Below are 8,638 nucleotides of genomic sequence, written 5' to 3'. Positions count from 1 at the left end.
CACTACCTACCACTGCCACTACAGCCATTACCACTATCATTACTCTAACCACCACACTATCGCCACAGCCAGCACTACTCACTGCTACTAGCCAGCCATTACCACTACCACCACTACCTACCACTGACACCACCACTACTGGGAACTGCTACCACCAGCCATTACTACCACTACTACCTACTACAACCACTGCAACCACAGCCATTACCACCACTACTAATACCACTACAGCCACACCACCACCACTACTGCCACCACAGCCATTACTACCACCACCACTACCACCGCTACCAGCCAATACCACTACCACTGCCACTACAACCACTAACCACAGCCACCACTACCACTCATCAATTACCAGCCATTGTCCACTACTCACCACCACTGCCACCACGGCTCAGTCATTACCACTACCACCACCGGGCTACCACACTACCACTACTACCACTACCACCGCCACTGCCACCGCCACCACAGCCATTACCATCTCACTCTAACACCACCACCGCCACACCAGCACCACCACCGCCACCACAGCCATTACCACTCATTTACCACCTCTACCGCCACACCACCACCACCACTGCTTACCACCACAGCCATTACCACTAATTACTTCTACTGCACCACAGCTACCACCACTACAGCCACCACCACCACTCACCACCACCGCCGTTACCACATCACCACCGACCGTTGCCACCATTACTATTGCTATTACTACTGCTGCTACTACAGCTACTACTGCTACTACTACAGCTATTACTACTATTACTTCTACTGCTACTACTGCTACTGCTACTACTACAGCTATTACTACTATTACTTCTACTGCTACTACTGCTACTGCTACTACTACAGCTATTACTACTATTACTACTCAGTGGTTAAGGTAGTGGACTACTGATCAGCAGGTTGTGAGCTGGAATCCCTGGACCACCGTGCTGCCAATGCTAAGCTCTTGAGTAAGAGCTGCACGAGTTGTTCTGGATAAGGGTACTCATGTTAGAAATTTAACTTCAAAGGGTTAACAGAGACTGGGCTCCACCTTGTCATGGGTTATTTTCCTGTAAATGCACAACATGGAATGTTTTCTTTCTTACTTAGCCTAATTTTGCTATGTATATAACCTTCATATAGATACTGATAGAATGCAACACAACCATGATGACTATGAGGATTCCCCTTAAAACACACACACACACACACACACACACACACAGAAGTAGAAAGAGGGGCAAATAGGTGTCATTAATAACAGCTTCACACTTCCACCTCATCAGCTTTCTACTCACACAGTTCCTCTGCTCCGACAAACAGAGCGAGCGGCAACCAGACATCACATCAAAACCTGAAACAGGCGACTGAATCGAGTCATCAGCACACAGGACCTGTCACAGAGAGTGAACGAGAGAGAGGAATGGAAGGATGAGTGAAGAGACAGAAAGAATATGAAGGCTATTCCAGACTATAATAGACTCCTGATGATGTCTTTGCACTTTTCTGCTGTTTTGTTTTGGGTGTAAACATTTACTCTGTATTTCCCACAATTCAATTGAATTATATATGTATAATTATATATGAATAAAGTCACTGTTTGCAGTATAGTATATTACCAAACCATCAATCATCAATATAGCAATAATAATAATAATAATAATAATAATAATAATAATAATAATTGCTATTACTAATACTGGTTATATTGTAGATAGTTTTGCCTCATATTGCCTCAGAATGTGTTTGAGGTTATAAGGAAGAAAGAAAGAAAGAAAGAAAGAAAGAAAGAAAGAAAGAAAAGAAAAGAAAAAAGGAAGGAAAAGAAAAGAAAAAAGGAAGGGAGGAAGAGAGGAAGGAAGGAAGGAAGGAAGGAAGGAAGGAAGGAAGGAAGGAAGGAAAAGAAAAAAGGAAGGGAGGAAGGAAGGAAGGAAAGGAAAAGAGAAAAAAAGAAGACAAATGAAAAAGACAACAAAGAAGGAGAGTGGTAAAAGCAAAGCAGAAATAATGAAAGGAAGGAAGGAAGGAAAGAAGGAAGAACAAGACAGTGGTTTAAGCAAGTTAAGATAGTCAATTGCCTCAGATTGTGTTTGAGGTTATATTCTGAATAGTTTTGCATCAGATCGTTCTTCTGTTTCTTCTAAAATGTCCGTTTAGAGTGATCAAGATTTTTTTTCAATGTAAGAACATCTGGAAATATGTAAAGGTCTTGAGCATATAACTTCTCATTTCTGTGGCTCTTCTGTAGATCACTTAAAATAATCAATTCTTCAAAATAAATACCGTTACTGAAGTAATGACACAGTTCCAGCATTTCATGTGTAAAAGTTTAATGAATAAACTGAAAGGCAGATCACCGACACACTGAAGAACTGACATCCAGCCCGTGTAGTGTGGAAATAGATGAGTGTTCATGTCTTATTTGTCCTCCATCACACCAAGAGAAAAAGAGAGAGCGGGAGCGAGGGGAGCGTGCTGGAGGACATTATCAGAGCGATGATGATGTTGTCTGATGATGTCTGATGTAAACCAGAGAGCGGTGGAGTCACAGACACGGCTGAGTGGGTGCGCAGGACGCATTGGTGGCCATGACACTGACAGATGAAATATTTCTGGAGGATTTAATCACTGGAAATGAAGTTCTTGTCTGCAGGTGACATGCCGCAAAGAGGCAAAACGAATTGACTGACCCTGTCACTGTGTTCCTCCTCCCTCAGCTCACCACAGCAATTCTTCTCTTATACTTCTCTGTCCGTTTACAGAGCCAAGAGACAGATTAGAGATGAACTCTTTTCATTGACTTTCTTTTTATTGCTAGCTTTAACTTTATACACTCTCCAGTGCTGTCGAATTCTCATATCTGATTACAGAAAGGCTTCATGATTTTCTGTATAACAGCAGCTTTTAAACCATGACAAGATTCATTACTGTCTTGAAGCTCAGATTATGGAAGCAGATAATCAGTCTTTTTATGTAAAGATGGGTTATGAGCCAAGGACTGATCCTTGAGGGACACCTCACTACCCAGAGCATGTTGAAAGAAAGAAAGAAAGAAAGAAAGAAAGAAAGACAAAGCTGGCAGGCAGGCTGGAAGGAAGGAAGGAAGGAAGGAAGGAAGGAAGGAAGAAAAATAATATAAATAGAAATAATAGAAAATGGAAAGAAAGAAAGAAAGAAAGAAAGAAAGAAAGAAAGAAAGAAAGAAAGAAAGACAATGAATCAAGTCAAGAAAGTCAATGTAGATGGGAAGGAAGGAAGGAAAGAAAGAAGGCAGGAAGGAAGGAAGCAAGGAAGGAAGGGTAGATAACAGGAAAGGAAAGAGAGAAAGCACAAAAAAAGAAACAATAAAGGAAGGAGAGTGGTAAAGGCCAAACAGAATGGTAAAATATCAGAAAGAAAGAAAGAAAGAAAGAAAGCTGAAATCGGGACAGAGTGTAAACCTGATGTCCGACTGAGAAGCCAGTGTCAGAAGCCAAGCTTTCATGTGATTGTGAATTATTAATGATGTGTAATGTGGAAAAAAAAGACACACACACACACACACACACACAGAAAGAAGTGTATAAACCCCACTCACTGAAACTCAAGATAGTCAGAGAGATGGAGATTTATTATGAAGGTCATTAGTATAGTGTGAAGAAGCAGCCTGAGGGCTAACAGCATTGAAGAATTGTGTGTGTGTGTGTGTGTGTGTGTGTGTGTGTGTATTAGTAAAAAAAATACACACTATATCTGGAGAGCACCGTCTCACACACAGGACCAAGTCAGGAGCTACAGTTGAAGAAATGATCCCAGAGCTGCTGTACATCACAGAGACAGAGAGAGAGAGAGAGAGAGAGAGAGGGGAATGTGGAAGGAAACAAAAAGTGAAGTGTGAGAGGGAGTTAAGAGAGGGATAAAGAGAAAGAGAAAGGACAAAGAGAAGGAAAGAGTAGAGAATTAAACAAAGAAATAAAGATTAGAAGGAAAGAAAGAAAGAAAGAGTCCCATTTCACCACAACACTGTTGATGTTAGCTACATACATGTTAGAGCTCAATGTTCAGTAAATGTAAATGTACATAATAGTAATATTTTCTCATTTGATTATCACATCTGAGAGAAATGTTCATGATTTTGATTCTTTTGTGTGGTATAAAAGATTGTGAAAGCTACATGCTAGTTAAATCATTAGCTTGTCGTTAAGCTAGCGGAGATTTTGTGTGAGAGTGTGTGTGTGTGAGTGTGTGTGTGTGATCCCACAGGACAGCGCCATTTGAAGTCCATTTGAACACATCACTATCCATTAAGAGTTAGTTATTAGGGTTAGTGTATGCAGGGTCGCATGTTCCATAATTCACACCCTGAAACCATTTTGCAGGGCTGTGTGTGTGTGCATGTGTGTGTGTCATTACTTTTCTCCACAGCATTATTTTGTGCAGGTTCACACACACACACACACACACACACCAATATTATGCTGATCCTGAGTGTAGGACTTGTAAGACTCATCTCCACTCAGATTTCTTGCAGCTGCTTAACTGACAATGCATGTGTGTGTGTGTGTGTGTGTGTGTGTGTGTGTTAAATCCAATCACACCTGCAACTGTACAGGAAAACTTTTTGAGAATCAATTATCTCTCTCCTCTTCCCAGGAGCGAGGACGATTCTGCTCGACTTGAGCTGCAAACACCTTCTATCAGGAGTCACTCTGCCTCTCTAACACCCGACTCCTCCGTCCTGAGCCTGGATCGCTCTGACTCTAAGCCTCTAAAACGTTGACAACCCGAAAAAGCGCTTTTCTCCAGGCCTGTCTCCGCTTTCAGCCTTCTGCTAACCGCTAAAGAAGGCCGGATTTGTTTTGCTGCCGATAGCAACGCTGCGTTATGCCTTTTCATCCCCAATTAAATAAACAGTCTTTCTGTAAAAGAGGAGCGCGAGGGGAGGGAACGAGACACTCAGTGTTCCCTTTTGTCCTAGGGAAAATGAGCGACCGAAGAGAATTCATTGTTTTTATTAAAAAAACACACACACACACAAAAGGGATAGGAAACCTGGCTAAAGTGGGACTTTAGCGGGAACAAATGCCTCATTCAGGGGTCAAATTTAATCCGTCTCCTCCTTCGGCTTTTGTATTCAGATTAGAGACTAAGGAGGATTTGCAGGAGCCTGAAGCCTCTTGTTAAAAGCCGGTGTTCTCCACTTAACTTGTAATTTACCTGTCATTTAAGCCCAAAGCGCTGATGGCACTCACCTTTCCTCCTTTTTTCCCTCATTGAGGCCTTGCTGAACAGCCTACTGTAAACAGATTACGCTGCAAATCTGATGCTTGACACCATCCGAAAGGCATCGGAATGAAGGAGGAAGGTCAGGGAAAACCAACGTGGGCTTTGTTGCTTGCTTTGTTTAGCACTAAAGTCCTCCTGACTAACATTAGTTCCTGCGTTATAGTTTACATTACCACAGCATGAACTTGTTTTTTAACAACAATAGATCCTTTATACCACACCATTGATTCTGATTGGTTAGAAGGTGTTGATTAATGTTCTATAAAACCAGCTCTTGGACTGTATTAGCGTAGCAAAAAATCACAGGTTTATATTAATGTGCTTGTTTTCGGACCTGTCCAGGGTGTACCCCTGCCTTTCGCCCAATGTATGCTGGGATTGGCTCCAGCAGATCCCCATGACCCTGATTAGGAATAAAGCGGGTATAGAAAATGGATGCTTGTTTTCGCTATTGCTAATGCATTATCGTTGCTATAGTAACAGCTTATTCCCTTCCTCTTCAACTAATACTGATTGTTTACTATTTACAGAAGGAGTCTGTAGATAGATAGATAGATAGATAGATAGATAGATAGATAGATAGATAGATAGATAGATAGATAGATAGATAGATAGATAGATAGATACTTTATTCATCCCAAAGTTCAATTCACAAAAAGGGAAATAGTGTAGTGTCACAGTCAGAGGTCAAGCTGCAAGATTTCCAACATCTTCACAAAAAAGGAGTTTCCACTGGTGCAGAGGAACTTGTTTTGTAGACGTTCCTCAACATTCAGTGTTACTTTAAACGGATAACAGTAGGTTAATAAGCATTAACAAATTGTTGTGATATAGAACCACTCGGACACTATCACGCCGTCTTTGAATTTCTGTCGCATCGGTCAGCTTTCAGTAGAAAGGAATTAGTGGTAAGTCTATAATGAACTCAGAAACTACACTGACTTATTAGTTACTCAAGAGCTCTTGGTTGCTGTTGTAAAAAGGACATTATCAACATTTACATTATTTACTGTCCAGTGTCACCCAAATGAGACTGAGCTTCCCTTCTGAGCCTGGTTCCTCTCAGGGTTTGTTCCTCAGATCATCTCAGGGAGTGTTTCCACACCACCGTTGCCTCAGGGTTGCTCATTAGGGATAAATCTTAGGGATAAATAGTAACTTAACTTTAGACTATATGTTTCTATACTTCTGTAAAGCTGCTGTGTGACAATGTCCACTGTATACAGATAAACTGAATTGAATTGAATTGAAATAAGAGGAATAAAAAATATTTTAATAAAATTCAGCTCACCAAATCTACACTGAGGGATTTTGTTAGAGCACAAGACATTGATTTCAGCAGGAAAAATTATCTTAAATCTTCATATAATAATATATAACCTTATTTCAAATGAATAAAGTAAATTAAGATAGAATTCATTACATTCAAAAACTCACCTTAATAGGTACATTTAACCTATAGGAAAATAATCAACTCTATTTCATCACCTTGTCATTGAATATTTTCCTATATCAGCATGACACAGAGTGATCTACTGAACACACACACACACACACACACCTGAGCAGAAAGATACATAGCAAATGACAGTTTGTGATCATTCCTACCAAATATTTACCACCTGTCCTATAAACTACTTATGATTCGATCAGAGAAGGAAGAAGTAGAAGAAGTAGAACGTGACCAAAATGACCGAATTGCTCCATCAGCCCCAAGTATTTGGCATAAAAATGGATTACTGTGGAGGAGCTCACTGTGTTTCCTTTGCCCTGGTTAGCAGACCCCAGTGAGCGCGTGTCATAGCGACATAACTCCCGGCTCTCATGAGGGAAACATTTATAACAGAGACTGTAATTAGAAGCCTCACGTCCATTTCAGCCCGAGGCCACGTGGAACAATTCGGTGTGTGAGGCGCTCCGATCGCTTCTCCTGCTTTCTGAGAACTGCAGTAATTCCGGTATAATAGTCCGAGTTGAAAAATGGCAGAAAATTTAAACTTACCTTTGGATATATATAGATATATATATACGTTCAGGGTTCAGTTTATTAGGAACACCTGCAGTTATTTGATCAGCCAATCATGTGGCAGCAGATCAATGCATCAAGTTAATGTTCACGTCAAACATCAGAATGAGGAAAAAATCTCTGTGAATCTAACCGTGGCGTGATTGTCGTTTCCAGATGTTCTAGTTTGAGTGTTTCAGAAACGACTGATCTTCTCCTGGGATTTTTACCACACAACAGTCTCTAGAGTTTACACAGAATGGGGTGAAAAAGAGAGATCGGCCAGAGTGAAGTTTGTAGTAACTCATATAATCAATCTGTACAACCGCGCTGAACAGAAAAGCATCTCAGATCACACAACACATCAAAGCTGGACGTGGATGAAGCTACAACAGCAGGAGATCGCATCAGGTTCCTCTCCTGAAAGCCAAGAACAGAAAACTGAGGATCTCATGAGCTAAGACTTAAACTGAGGGCTGGAAAAAGACCCTAGACCCATTTTGGGGTGAATAGAGGTCAGTGCCCACATCTATTCATTTATCTTAGCACTGAATTGTGGGAGGAAACTGGAGAACCCAGCAGAAATCCACATGGAAAGACACACAATGTAAAAAGTATAAAGAAGTATAAATAAACTTCAGGATCAAACCCGGGAACATGAACATGGATGAACGTCGCCTCAATACCATATAAAAATCAACCTGAAATCAAATCTTTTGTCCTTGCTAGCTCAGAAGCTTGGTCGGATTTTACTTTTTCACCCTGAAGTAGCTCCTACTTTTCATCATCCGGTCAAATTCTGATGAATAAATCCAAAGACCCACTTGAAAATCATTTGTATTTTATGCTACGTTGAAATGATTCGATCTGTGATGTCCTGGTTTTGGTTTTAAACCTAACATCTACAGGAAACCTATAATGTTCTCGACGTAGACAGCATTAGATATGGAGAAACTTATGTGAGCAGTAGATTAAATAAATCAGATGTCATTTCACCTTCACGTCAATCGATTTCTCGCTAAAGGTACTTTACAGCTAAGGAGGTCATGCTAGCTGGCTAGCTGTTTACTGTTATCTCTGTGTGCAGCCTGATTTTGTAATATTGGACTGTGATGATGATGATGATGATGATGATGATGTGTCTATATAATTGAGTTACCGCATGAGGTTTGTAACAGAAAGCAGACACCAGCTCTGAAGGCATGTCAGTATGGGTTTTCTCCAACCTCCTAACAAATGCCTGTAGGTTACGGTTAGGGTTCGATGCTAATAATTACCCCTAGGTAAGACCCTGGCTAAAACCCTGACCAGGATAAAGCAGTTACTACGGAGAGACAAAAGAAAACCTGTCAGCAGTTGAATATCTAACGA

The sequence above is a fragment of the Hemibagrus wyckioides genome, linkage group LG11 (assembly GCF_019097595.1).
Source record: "Hemibagrus wyckioides isolate EC202008001 linkage group LG11, SWU_Hwy_1.0, whole genome shotgun sequence".
Taxonomy (NCBI): Eukaryota; Metazoa; Chordata; class Actinopteri; order Siluriformes; family Bagridae; genus Hemibagrus; species Hemibagrus wyckioides.
The sequence above is the reverse complement of the archived record's forward strand: the minus strand, read 5'-3'. Positions refer to the sequence as shown.